We start from the raw sequence: 14,838 nt of genomic DNA, 5'->3' as shown, positions 1-14,838 counted from the left end.
GTGGCCAAAGACTAAAACACACATGCTAACCATGAACCACTATGATGAGTCTGGCAAGAGAACAGTAGATATACGTTCCCCGTCATTATTCCTGGCAACTGTTGAGGGTCCTCCCACTTAGTGGAAGTACTTGGTTTACCTGGGTGGCCCATGCACCACTTGTTCAGCACATAGAGCTATTCACATGAGCTGTGTGTGTGTGTGTGTGTGTGTGTGTCCCAAAAAGGGACAGGGTTATGCATCAGTGGGGAACTATTAAATGAAACATGGAAATTCTAAAAATGTTGAATGCATGAAGTGTTGCTTATGTCTTAAGTGTAAAATCTGAGTGCAACAGAGAGAAGCAAGTTAGATTTAAATAATCCACAGTTTAAAAGTCCTCCCAGTGGGCTTTACATATTACTGAGCCAGAGAATGACAACCTCTCTCCCTTTAAATCCCCTGTCAGGGTACCTGAGTGCCAGGTTCCCCAATACATCAGGTTACCTGGCACCTTCGTCGGTGGGAAACAGTTTTCCATACTAAAACTGTATAATAAAACATGGAGAGCCTTGTCGTATATATGGACTTCACTGTAGATTGTCATTTTTATTTTATTTTACTGTAGATAGAATTTTAGAGATTAATAAAGCATTTGGAATGACTCAAATGTGCAACAGTTTGTTGATGTGAAAGTTCACTGGGATATAAGCAGGCTCCCCCCCATTGCTTCTCACCCCCCTCTCAATTTCAAGTCCCGCAACTGTAAATTAAACCACTTATTCACTCTGACAGGCAGGCAGCAGAACACAGATATAGTAATCTGCCAGTCTAGAATCTGGTATGCATTGGGAGTCATGAAATAGATCTCAGCAGGCTGAACACTGTGCACCCACCCATTTTACAATACTGTGATTACGGCAGGTAGGTGGTTCAAATAACTCTGCATTTCAGATATGCAGGAGTCCAGTGTAATGTGTAGTATGATTTACTCAGGTTTGTCAGGATGCATGCTGTAATAGCATGGTTGGTGCAATGTCCCACTGGCTTGTCTTTCATGCTTTTTGATCTCTAGACCTTTATGAAAACGATATCTTAGCAAAACTGTTTGGGAGAGGACACTTTAAGAGGAATAGGGAGAATGGCACTAGTTGGCGCATAGCACCTTTTATTGTGCTCTCCTTACAAACTGAAAGGTGCTGAGTTCTGAAAACCACACCAGCTGCTGTGGAAGTGCTTTCCCCTTTTTGCAAGTACTTGTTTTACTTTAGTTAGCAGGATAGGGCAGGCTCAAAGGCACTCCTTTCTCTAGCTTGCTTCAGATTGCAGGGTCGGGCACTGAGAACACAAAGTCTGGTGCACGGCCCAATCTAAGCTTTGATTCCGCCCCCCTCCACCTGCCTGAATAATTTGCATATGTCATAATGTGAATATAGGTTAAAGTACAAATGCAATATCTGCATTCTATCTATGCGGAACATTTGTATATTATCCCATTTCTGACCAAATGCATCGTTACTACCAAACTGGGTGCACCTGAAAAGTAACACTCTCCATTTTCCTGCTTATCACATCTTCTCTAAAGAAACAAACATGCATCAGGGTAAGCAACATGGTGCTCTCTAGCTGTTGTTGGACTACAACTCCCATCAATTCACATTTCCATCCAAAGGTATTTACATATCCTTATGATACCTATGTGGGCCCAGGATCCCCACAATATACAAGCGAGCCAAGGGCAGACTTTGGTAATCTTTCATAATATGGTGCCCTGTGTGAGCCCAAAATTTAGCTTTGCTGTGTTTTATTTTTATTTTAAATTATTAAATTATTTTTATTTTAAATTCTTCTTCTTCTTCTTCTTCTTCTTCTTCTTCTTCTTCTTCTTCTTCTTCTTCTTCTTCTCCTTCTCCTTCTCCTTCTCCTCCTCCTCTTCCTCCTCCTCTTCCTCCTCCTCTTCCTCCTCCTTCTTCCACCTAGTGTTGGCCTCTGTGCCTTGTTTCTTCTCATTCTTTCTTTGGCGATCACTCGTAGCCAAGTAAGATTGTCTTCCATAAACACGGTTTTAACAATGAGTCCGTGAGTGACTGTGGAGGCCAATTCTGGATCCACACGTCCTTCCACAGTGGGGGCATTGGTTTCTGTGCGGGAGTTGATCACGGTGTAGATTTGCCAAGCGTGCCTTCCTCTTAGCACATTTCTCTCTTGAGTCCTGAGATCGAGTGTCTTCAAAGCCCATGACACCTTTGGTAAAGGCTGTTCTCCAACTGGAATGCTCACAGGCCAGTGTTTCCCAGTTGTCCATGTTTATATTACATTTTTGTAGATTTGCCTTGAGACAGTCTTTAAACCTCTTTTGTTGACCACCAGCATTACGCTTTCCATTTTTAAGTTCAGAATAGGGTAGTTGCTTTGGAAGACGATCATCAGGCATCCGCACAACATGACCAGTCCAACGAAGTTGATGTTGAAATTAGTGAGTTGTTGGCTTCACATCTTGAAACGCTTGCTTGAGACAGTCCTGTCCCACATAGAATAGAGGTATATAAAGAAATGCATGGTGTGAAGAAGTGGACAGGGAGAGTTTTGTCTCCCTCTCTCATGATACTGGTTGCAACCTGGCCACTATTTGGGGAGAATTATTTCCAATTTCTAAAAATAAAAAGAAATGTGTGAGGTCAGGCCACAGTTTGGTAAAACTCATGTTTTAAACTCTATAGTCAGTTATAGTGTTTAATACTTAAGCTATGACAGGGAAGTCATTTATGTTATGCTTTTCTTCCATAAGCCTTTCTTTTCTTTGATGACAGTCTGTATGGAAAAAAGCTGTGTACACGTCTAACAGTTTTTATCTGTTCTTAACAGAATACAGGGAAGAGGTGTACCATTCTGTGGTTTAGAACAGGGGTCAGCAAACTTTTTCAGCAGGGGGCCAGTCCACTGTTCCTCAGACCTTGTGGGGGGCTGGACTATATTTTGAAAAAAAATATGAACGAATTCCTATGCCCCACAAATAACCCAGAGATGCATTTTAAATAAAAGGACACATTCTACTCATGTAAAAACATGCTGATTCCCGGACCGTCCGCGGGCCAGATTTAGAAGGCGATTGGGCTGCATCCGGCCCCCGGGCCTTAGTTTGGCGACCCCTGGTTTAGAAAGTCAACTTAAGAGGAAAGGTATGTGTCTGAAATGATCCCAGTTTAATCTATGGGCTGTCAAGACTTAATGAAAAGGGTGAGACGATGGAAACTTTATTGAGTTTGGTGCCACTGTGAAATCTTCTTAACCTATTCCTGTTTGTCATTGTTAAAAGTCACAACACCCAGAGTGGTGTCTAGAATTGTGGGAAAGTCTTCTGTCAGGCTGCTCACAAGAGAAATATGGCTTCAGCTATGGCTCAATATAGGGCCACATATTTATTTAATAGAGATTGGGAATCTCTTTCAGACTGAGGGCCACATTCCCTACTGGGGAGCTTTCTGGGGGCTACATGGCACTGGTGGCTGGGGAAAATGACAAGCGTGGGCATGGTCAGAGAGGAAGGTTAGCAGAGCAGAAATTGTGAATTTTGGCCTTCCCACTCACACATCCCTCTCTGCACTTCATCCATGCAAGCAAGAAGTATCAAGAACACATTTCAAGCATGTAAAGGCACTCAAAGAGAGTGCAAAGCGGAGGTGGAGAGGGGGGTGGCTCTGGAGAGGGTAAGCCCTGGGGCTTGAGGTTCACCTTCCTTGATTTACAACCTCTGTATGTCACTTTTCCTTAAAAGTCCAAGGTTAACAATTCAAACACACCCACCCACCCATACAATATCGCAACTGAAAACAGAGGTAAAAGCCTATAAGGCAAAATAAAGCGTAATTGACAATAAAAATAGCATGAAGGAAAACAGTTGGCAGACAGAGACAACATCAGAAAAAAACACAATCATTGAAAGTATATATGATCATTTAGAATAAGAGCTGGCTAACCCCACAGGAGTCAACTAGCAAAGTCTGTTTGGGACTGCTACTTTAGCGATGAGTGGTATTTGTTTTGCATAAAAATAGGGAGGCAAAATTGCTATGCATAATTTCTGGGGGATAATCTAAGGCAGCTACTTGGGAAAAAATATCATGCAGTTTCCAGGCTCAGAAAAACTTTAGGAAATTTCATGAATGACACACACAACCATGCTGGAATGTAAAAACGTTAGTGACATCAGTTCCCAGGAGTTATACCAATCCCTGGCAGTATTTTATCTTTTTTGTTTTTGTTTACCTAAGTGCAACTTTTGTGCCCATTTGTATACTTTTTCTGTGAACTTAGTGTGTCTTGTCTTGCCACCTTTTATTCTTGTGCACCGACTGACTATAATTTTGGTATTTTCATGTCACCTCTTTCCTTTCACCTCCAGCTGCCAAGGAAAATTAGTACTTAGCTCGAGCATACCTGTGTTCCTTCACAGTGGTGTTTAATGGATAGCAAAGGCCGGTGGCTTGAAAATGACTCTCAGTTCAAAATTGCTGCTGACAAGGAATCAAAGCTCTATGCATGTGCATAAATAGCAAGGGGAATAAGTCTACTAATGCCAGCATTTTACAGCATACAGAGACTGTGAGATGGCCTGAGTATAAGGATGATTCTTGCAGTCAGATGCTGATACAACCTTTTTTCACACGGCATAAAAACATATCTTCTAGAATATCGACAACTGCATTTAGACAAGGAGACTCCCGGCATCCCCATTGGATGGCTAAGTGTTTATAGCCATCACAGTGTTCTTGTTTATGGCCTGTGGTTTTGTCAATTCTTCTCTGTAATTTCCATACTGAGGGCCTACTCTAAGGTCTGCATATATTTACATGTTTTACTTGTAAGCTTTTAAGCATCAAATTATACAAAATAGAGGTGAGACCTCTGCCAGTTGAATCTTCGTCTTATTGTTTCCATTGTGCCGGGTTCCGGCGAGATAAATAAATAAGTAAGGATGCAAATTGGTATGAAATACATGACAGCTCGCGTTCCACAGGTTCGTGTTTTATGACATTGCTGGCCCATAGCCACTTTAGCTATTTCGTTGTCTGAAGGATGTCCTTGATTCGCTCTCGTTGCCACTGTAATGACAAGGCTGCGCAGTCTGTACATACACTGCTGTCAGATGCGGAGCTCTTGCTCCTTTGGCATCCTCAGGGTACAAGATGGAATGCAGAAAGGGAGTTGGTGGCTACCAGCTTGGTTTGGGCAGGACTGAGTCTTCAGGCCTTCACTGGAGCTCTCTAAAAATCATTTCTAGTACCTTTCCAGAGGCCATTTGCAAGTCAAAAAAGTTAGCGTGTGTGGCTTTTCGGCATTTTTTCAAGAGAACAGGGGAAGAATCACGTTTTAGGACTGGGAGCAGACCTTTACTTGGAGCAGATCCAGAGTGACACTGTTATGTACTGAGCTGAATCATAGAACAATAGGATCCAGAATCAGCAGTCTGATTGGTCCTCAGGAGCCACCCAATCTAACTCCAGGTGGAAGTGAATCCGCAACTTGATTGGCCTGCAGGAGCAGCCAATCAGGCTGCTGGCAGAAGTCAATCCACAAACTGATTGGCCCACAGGTGTAGCCCTGTAGTAGCCAATCACACAAAGGCCATTGTGTAAATAATGTATATAAGCAGATGGTTTTGGGAAAAGGGCATTCTTCTCCTCTTCTTCTCCTTGATGACTACGAGCTGAATAAAGAGCATGAAATTCACTCTCGACTCCGAGTATATTTCAGACACTGTGGTTTGTTGCTAACTTTTACTCAGAGTAGACCATTGAGATTCATGGGCCTAAATTAGTCATGCCCATTATTTTCAATGCGTCTGCTCTGAGCAGGAGTAATATTGGATATTGTCATGCATGATGATGTAACACCGTTCAGAGGAAGCATTGTGGGAAAGACATAGCCGCTAGGCTATTCGGAGGAGCAAAATGCAGAGCAATAATCGTTGTTTTTTTAAGGCGAAGTCTTTTTTTATGGTAAGAGGATTAAGACAACAAATGGAACCTGGTTAGCTTTGCCGTGGGCTGACGATCATCAGCTTGTGGTAACACAGAGGTGGGCTTTTCTACTTGCGCAACCAGTGTTGTGGAATGCTTTCTCTGCTGAAATATAAAAGGCCTTATTGGTACTGGCATTCGTACTAGAATCATACCAGCTCCCGAAGACACACCTGTTTAAACAAGCATTGTCCTGATCTTCTGATATGAACCTGCTGCTTTAATGGCTGTTTTTACTGTTTTAATCGGTAGGCTGTTTTAATGGGCTTGTTTATTGTACCTTTTAATTGTGGATACTTATTTCAACATTAATGTAATGGTTTTATTATGTGTTTTAATTATGTGTGGCTATTTTTAAATTAATTAATTAATAATTTCCAGGTAAAGCTCTATGTCTCTTAAAACATTTTGAAATTGTTCTCTTCCTGTCTGCACATGGATTGCTTGTAGTGTTCACCCTTTTTTTTTAAACCCAATGCCTATTGAAAGTCTGCAAAAAAAGAATCACAGTAGAACTTTCAGCCCAGCTGATTTCAACACTATTTTCAATTTGAAGCTAAATATAAAATGAAAGGAAATATAGCAATAGCAAAAATCTGTCCATAACTACTTATTTTCACAATAACAATCCATCTCTGTCTCATTTATACCTAATTTAGATCCTGAAAATTGCAGCGTGGGTTGCCAGCTCTTCAATATTTCTGTAATTCCTAGCATTTCTTAGAAACACAGCTAATTTAACAAGCTTAATTTGTCCTCATAGCATATACAATAATTTCTATTAATGGCAAATCAACATGTTGAGCCAAATGAATGAAGACAGCTAAGGACACCGTTACACATCAATATCACGGCCACAACCAAACTCAAGTAAAATCGTATAATGAAGCAGCATGAGAGAGTTTGACTTCATGTTGACCAAACAGAAGCCAAGACTGAATATGCTTCCTTCCCTTGACTTTCCATAAGATACTGTACTGTGAGAGGCTTTGGAAAGTGACATTTCTGTTTTGCACTTTCAAGGAATTCATCTTTAACTGTGATGTGACAGCACCTATACTGTGGAACTCCCTGCCAACTGATGTTTCACTGGCACCTTCATTCTAATGTTTCTGACAATTGTTAAAACCTTTTTCATTTAGGTAAGCCTACCTAGACGTGAATATTTGATATCTTCAGTATTTCTGTAATTCCTAGCATTTCTGGCGGTTCCTTCATTGCGCGAAGAGAAAAACAGCTACCAGATTTTTTAGAAGACACCTGAAGGCAGCCCTGTTTAGGAAGGCTTTTAATGTTTAATCAATTATTTTATTTTATTTTTCTGTTGGAAGCCGCCCAGAGTGGCTGGGGAAACCCGGCCAGATGGGTGGGGTATAAATAAATAATAATTATTATTATCTACTTGAATATGAAATTAGTTTTGTTTTACTAAAACAAACAAACAAACAAACAAACAAACACCTGCTCATTTTACTTTTTTGGGGTGGGGAGGGGAGGAAACCAGCTTGTTTTTAACATCTGATTTTATCATTTTTTTCAAATGTATATTTTATATTTTATGTAAGTGGCTTAGAGGTTTGGAAGATTAAGCTGTGTCTAAATCATGTTAAATATAATAAATAAAATAAATTCGGAAGTAATGGAGAAAGCCAATGAAACTCTCCTTTTCAGAGATGTTCTCAGTGCCCCCTCAGTATGTAATCAGGAAGCCGCCTGCCAATCCCTGGACCAGTTTTGGAATGATAACAATAAAAGTTTCTGATTTGTTTGTTTTTATAAATCAATATAGTGACTGAAAGCATGTATGTAGACATAATTCCTCCCATATTAAAAAGTGGGCCAGGAGTCACACTGTGCACTATCTTTTTAAATATACTGTATTAAAATATACTGTATAAAAATGAATTTTTTCACAGCACCATTAAGTGAGTAGAGAGGAAAAGCACTCTGTGCCTGCATTGACTCCAGATGCTCACTTTTCCCTCACAATCCAACTGCCAACCAGTATCTTACATCCCATAGCAGGAGGTAGAAAGATTTCACCGACAGAACTGCTGAAGTGGGAGACTGCAAAGATCACTTTAACATCAATAGACTAATGCAATGCTCTTTTTGTAACGTTGTGAATAATATTGAACCAAATGTAATAAAGCAAGATAAAAGATATGTCCTAAAATAAATATCCCAAGTTCCCAAAACAAGAGGATTCTTAGAACAAATAAAGTAGTAAAGGTAAAGGGTCCAGTCACGGACGACTCTGGGGTTGCGGCGCTCATCTCGCTTTACTGGCCGAGGGAGCCGGCGTACAGCTTCCGGGTCATGTGGCCAGCATGACAAAGCCGCTTCTGGTGAACCAGAGCAGCGCATGGAAACACTGTTTACCTTCCTGCTTGGAGTGGTACCTATTTATCTACTTGCACTTTGACATGCTTTCAAACAGCAGGAGCTGGGACCAAGCAACGGGAGCTCACCCCGTCACAGGGATTCAAACCGCCGACCTGTTGATGGGCAAGGCCTAGGCTCAGTGGTTTAACCCGTATAGCCCGCCCCCAAAGGGTTACATGTTCCACAGCAGGGCTGGGGGAATTTGTGGCCCTCCAGATATGGCTGGACTCTGAACTCCCATCAGCCTCAGCCACCATGACCAATGGTCAGGGATGATGGGAGCTGTAGTCCAACAACAACTTCTCCCATATACCAAGTCTAGGATCTCAAAGGAGTTGATGGCTGCCAGCGCTATACAGAGCATCCTTTGCAGGATCACGAAAACAGTGCTGTCCTAACCATGCCTACTCAGAAATAAGTCCTATTTAATGCAATAGGGGTAGACAAATCTGCCAATTTTGGTTCTCTCAGTTACTCATATATTCGCCAATCTAAAATTCAGTTCTCTACAATTTTGCATCATTTTTTTTTTTGAAATTAATCAACATTTCATTGTGAATTTCCTCTGTTAAATACATTTTGGTGTGCAGTTTTGACAAATATATACAATTTCCCACATGTTACATTCACAAATCTATACGTTTTTGGGCACACTTCTCCCTAGTGTATGCATTTTTGGTAGACATTGTTTGGTTGAAAAACTGCACCACCACATTAGAAGTGTGAATTTCGAAGGATTGTTGTGTTTCAGCTTTTGTATTTCTTTGAGAACTGCAAACTACATTTTCTCATTATTACAATATAAACAAAACTGAATCTGTGCCCCATTCCTACTCCAAGGTAAGTGGAGTAAGGATTGTAGTCAAAATTATTAATTGCTACAGTGAACTCACCACAGAAATGACAAACACATTTTAAGCTCGAAATATATATATATAAAAATTGTCCAGTTGCATCGACTAAACAACAACAACAACAAAATCTTAGAGACCAACTAAGTTTGTTCTTGGTCTAAGCTGTCTGCCATAATCTGACTGAAAAGGGAAACACAAGCAGGTTGGTTTTAAAATGTATTGCTAGTGGGGAAGCAGTAAATTACTATGTATGAGGGATATGCAAAGTGGGAGGCTTGGCACTTTTCCTGGAACAGCCTGGCATACAAGCAGTTAATGCCATCCTTCCTTTTCCCCCTCCCATTCTGTGCTTGCTTTAGGATCCGGCAAGGCTCCAAAATATTTTATTGATTTGCCATTGTCATTTATAATCCAAAGATGGCCACTTCCAAGATTTTGCCTTTGACCCCACAAACTCTAAGGTCAGCTATGCAGATTTCAAACTCTAGGAATCAATGAAATTCCTTTTTACAATTGAGCCCTTGTCTGTGCATGTCATCTGAGGCACAGAATCTAATGAAATACTAACTAAAAACCAAATGACATCTTTTTAGGGGTTTTTCTTCTTCTTCTTCTTCTTTTTAAACGGCACTCATGTATTTTTGAAAAGGTGTGTTATATTTTCTTTTATAAAGTCCATGGGAAAATAGTTTTTATCTTTCTGTGTCTTCAGGAAAAAAAAATCTACCTCAAGAAATTTCTTTAACAAAGAGAACATTATTTCAGACTCTAACATTTCTGTCTGCCTATTATCATTAGTCATAAGCTAAGCCCTGCACTAAATGTCTAGTGAGCACAGATAATGTTCATTTTGTCTGGAAGACAGGTTGCCGCCTGTCAAGGAGAGATGGAATAAATGACAGGTTTGGACTCTGTGCCTTGCAGGCATATTAGGCTAAGAAATCGCCAACATGATGAAAAATTATTTTGTCAAAAATTTGTAGGTCACCCATCATTGTCTAATGTATTCCGTGATTAATTGCTAGCATAGATCAGCATTATGTCTTTCCAGTGAATCGCTTAATTGTTGCCTGCTTCATGCTCTTAATGTAATGATGAGGCATCTGGCTCTTTCACATGTGCTTTCAAATGCCAGCTTTTGCATCCAGGTTACAGGAACAGTAACATTGAACTTAAAGGACTACTTGAAATGGGAACTTCCAGAAACCCTTCTCTTTCTGCCTCTTCTTCTTCTTCTTCTTCTTCTTCTTCTTCTTCTTCTTCTTCTTCTTCTTCTTCTTCTTCTTCTTCTTCTTCTTCTTCTTCTTCATATTTTTATGGCTGTGCACACGGTAGGCTGAGTGTTAGTGTTAATGTATGTAGATTTTATTTCTGACGAGTGATTATTTGACTGCTCATTTTACGAAGATTTATGGTGTGCTTTCTATCTCCTGACTGCAGCGCTACTCTTATCTTTAATAAAAGAGATGAGGACATTAATCAGCCTTTGTCAGGAGTCCTGACTAAGACATTAAATGTACTATATGGGATAGGTAAACACGCTCCAGATCCTTCTCTACTCCAGTAGATCAGGCAAAAAAACACTCATTATATTTATCATAATTTCACATCTGCTGTTTTTGAAGCAATGTACCATGAGGCCATAAACTGTATTACAACTGTGCATAAATTCAACTGATTTGTGGCTGGAGTAACTAATTCCTAAAGTACATTTTAGAAAAACAAGCAGTGAGCCCTGAAATTGCAATTCCATAAAGGCACTAAATTACTGACTGAGGAATCAAGAATTTGCTTGATGTGATTCTGCAGTGACCATTTTATAAAAAGTGACAGTGTGCCTGTGATTGAGTCAATAAAATAAGGACGAATGAGCCATACACTCAAACAAGATTAAAGAGGAAGACAATGACAGAGGACAGACACACGGGATATAAATAGAAGAAAGTGTAATGTTTCCCCCAAAATAGCTTTAGGATGTGACTATTAATAATGTGAACATTAATTTGTCACCGATCATTTAAATGCTTGGCGGTGGTAGGTACTCCTAACACCTTATTTTTAGCTGAGAACAGGTGCAATGATAAGGGATGGGAATGCATGTAATTTATGAGAAAAAGGCTGAAGAAACCTTTTAAAAATATGACACAGAGTTAAACTGCCTGGATGTTAGCATTTGAAAATTGGGATTAACCAGAAAATTGCCTTACTTTACAACTGGATTAAATGGGAGGAAATGTCTGGTCAAATGGATTGCAATAAATAGACAATATTGGTCTTCTCTTAAAATGAAAGCAGACATAGAATTGCACAGCAGAAATTGGATTTTGTATCTCCACATCAATGTTATGGCTGCCATTCTGAGTTTAAGCACACTTGCTTGGAAGGGAATCCCATTGGTTTTGGTGGGATTTACTTTCGAATAATAGTCCAGATCTCAATCCATTTATGTAAGAGTAAGTTTCAGTGTTTATGAGATGATGACGTTGATGATGATGAGGATGAGGGTGGAATTGGTGTAATGTTGGTCAAAATATCATTGTCATCAATACTTGTTAAAATTAAGGAACACACTTCTATGACAAAGCAGTACCTTACATCTCTGCATGATATTAACCCATCTTCCTCTCCTCTTTGTTGGAGATGGTGCACTAGAATAGTTTCTATGTACCACATGTGGTGCAAATCTAAAAAAATGTAGTATAAACACCAGGGAAACACTGGCCTGCAAGCGCTCCAGTTGGAGAACAACCTTTACCAAAGGTATCATGGGTTTTGAAGACACTCGAACTCAGGATGAAAGGGAGAAATGTGCTAAGAGGAGGGCACGCTTGGCAAACCCTCACCATGATCAGCTCCCTCCTGGAAACCAATGTCCCCACTGTGGAAGGACGTGTGGATCCAGAATTGGCCTCCACGGTCATGGACTCACTTTTAAAAACGTCTTTATGGAAGACAATCTTACTCGGCTACGAGTGATCATCAAAGAAGAAAGACTTGTGACAGAATACAGGTATTTTGGGCGACAATATGTGATGAAATAAGTCTCATAATGCAGCAAACAATACAAAGCTCACCACAATTGGCTTTTCTGAACATTTTTCATGACCAACTCACATAGTGGAGGAAAAAGGTCTGGCCAGCAGCCTTGATGGATAAATTGACTAAACATATGAAGGCATTAAACCCAGAACTCACACAATTTTGCTGAAGTATGGCACCCAGATATATCCTTTCCTACTAATAACACAGAAACCTGGCATCCACCTGCTATGTGTGCACAGGGTGGTAAAATAATGCAAAGGTGGTGGCTGGGAGGTGGATGCGGGGGGGGGGGGGAGGGAGGGATAACCTCTTCTGTTTAGTCCTGTTTTGTATTAAACTCAATAAAGATATATTTTATTTAAAAAAATACCTTTGCAATTACACCATCAGGGCGCACAGAGCTGTACAAAGTCACATAAGCCAAACGAAAAGTTCCTGCCCCAAGATATTGACAGTCAGTATTTTAATGATGTGGAAGACCAGCAATGGCAACAAACAACACAGAGAAAGGAGGCAATTGAATTTACTTCTAATTACTATCCCAGGCTAAAGTAAAGTCAGGATTGTGTGACGCTGGGTCCTCATATTATGAAAAAGCTATGCATAATTTTATAACCCACTACACAGGCACAAATGGAATCCAATGGATCCAATGCATTTGATAGCTGAAAGACGCTGTTCCCGGCACCCCTGAGGTTGAGGAAGTTTTAAACTGCTTTTAGTTCTTTTCTTTTAAAAAATGTTTTATCCTTATTGTGTCTGCCATTCTGGGCTCCTCTAATAGAACAGGCAATCCTGTTGTGAAGTCCTTGCTGCACTATGCAACACTGAGACCCACTGGGCTCTTGGCATGGTTGTTCCCAACTGCCCTTTCCAGCACTGCAGAGCCATTCTGCACCTTGGTATGCCAGAGACCCGAGGGCTGAGGAACAAGCTGGATGGCGACTAGAACGCAAGTGGCAAGAGACATGCTGTGAAGCCAATTGAACATCGTCCCTACTGTCTGGCGGTGAGGGGAGCCAACCCCCCCCCAAACCCATCTCTCTGCTTCCATTGCATCAAGTGGAACTTTTTTTGATTTGTGTTGACCTTGACCTCAGGGAATGGTTTAGACCAGTGGTTCCCAATCAGCTAATTACTGAGGACACCCTATTTTTCAAAAGCCAAACCATGTACCCCCTACTTTTGAATATTTTGATAACTCTATTGTAGTTCAACTGTGCAACCTTCTTTGGAGGTCTTTAAGCAGAGGCTTGACAGCCACCTGTCAGGATTGCTTTGATGGTGTTTCCTGCTTGGCAGGGGGTTGGACTAGATGGTCCTTGTGGTCTCTTCCAACTCTATGATTCTATTCTATGATTCAAAGCGATTTTTTTGAAGAAAATGTGGGGTAGTCGCTAATAAGCAAAGGAATACAGGCATGCTTGTAGAACAGCACCTGTGCTACCTTCACACACACTTATATGAACAGTGTGCCTTTTAATCTATGCACTAGCACATTTATTTATTTATTTATTTATTTATTCAAGAGACAGAAAAAGCCCCGGTCCTTTTGAACTCCAGCAGTAAAGCATGTGATTTCCTCTTTTAAGCATGCTGCCCTACCCTCCATCTGCCCACTGCACAGTAATGGCTACAAATCTGTAGAGATTATGGTCTGTGTACATCTCTTTGTTCTCTATGGAAGTAAAAAAAAATGGTTTAAGTCCCACACACAGAGTCCCATCCTTTCCATTTCCTACTATCAATCTGTTCATCACTGAGCATTTCTCTCCCTGACCTTATTACTTTACTGAAATTAAGCTTGAAACAATCTGATGTCAGGTGCTATAGTATATCTCCTTTTATTGCCTACCTTGCTGAGGCCTTCCATATTGCTAATGCTGCATCTCATTTTAGATAGGTTTAGCCAGATATATACCCCCTGGATTATAGAGAATCTGATGGATTGCATTCTGCACTGTGGGACTGTAGGATAGTCTCTTTTTTTAAAAAATGCATTCTATAGAACAGAGGTGAATTCACACAGAGACACTCGGCTGGTATTCATCGTTCTTTTGGTATCAGCAAGAAATCTTGCATATTCACCAGAGATGCATAATTGCTGGAAGATTGATGTTGGCCTCAGCTTTTTTTCTGATTAATACCTCAACCCTATCTGTATTTGCTTAGAAGCATGTCCCATTGATCTCAATGGTACTTACTGAAGTATAAGGTGGGAAGGACGGTTTGTTGCAGTTTCAGGACTCCTTCAGGAATCGGTGGGAAGGTGATTATTATACGGTATCCAAAGAGATTTGCTCAGAGATGAGTGCTACAAGGAAATGCAAGCTGCATTTACATCTGCTGTACTTCCCTTGTCAGAAGTTGCAGGAGGGCTGTGTGTGAGCTTTGCAGAATTCAATTCATGCATATCACAACTCCATTCATTCCTAAGGATGCATTTGGCGTTAATATAATAAATCACTTCCTGCAAACCGGTTTAGTGTGTTCTTATCGTCTCAATCACACCTTTTTTGGGGTGTGTGTGTGTGTGTGTGTGTATTTATTTATTTAAA

The 14,838-nt window shown here is 40.5% G+C and overlaps 1 long non-coding RNA gene across 1 annotated transcript in view; it reads right to left on the bottom strand.

The window, feature by feature from the left end:
* The window catches only part of LOC148687682 (uncharacterized), a 34,495-nt gene extending 19,875 nt beyond the window's left edge, over positions 1-14,620 (bottom strand). The window contains exon 1 of the long non-coding RNA XR_015950360.1: positions 14,485-14,620. This is a non-coding gene — a long non-coding RNA (uncharacterized LOC148687682). The remainder of the gene's footprint in view (positions 1-14,484) is intronic.
* Between the last annotated feature and the right edge of the window lie 218 nt (positions 14,621-14,838).

The sequence above is a fragment of the Zootoca vivipara genome, chromosome 1 (genome assembly GCF_965207765.1).
Source record: "Zootoca vivipara chromosome 1, rZooViv2.hap1.1, whole genome shotgun sequence".
In the NCBI taxonomy this organism is placed as follows: domain Eukaryota; kingdom Metazoa; phylum Chordata; class Lepidosauria; order Squamata; family Lacertidae; genus Zootoca; species Zootoca vivipara.
Note: the sequence above shows the minus strand (reverse complement) of the source record. Positions and strands in the feature narration are given on the sequence as shown.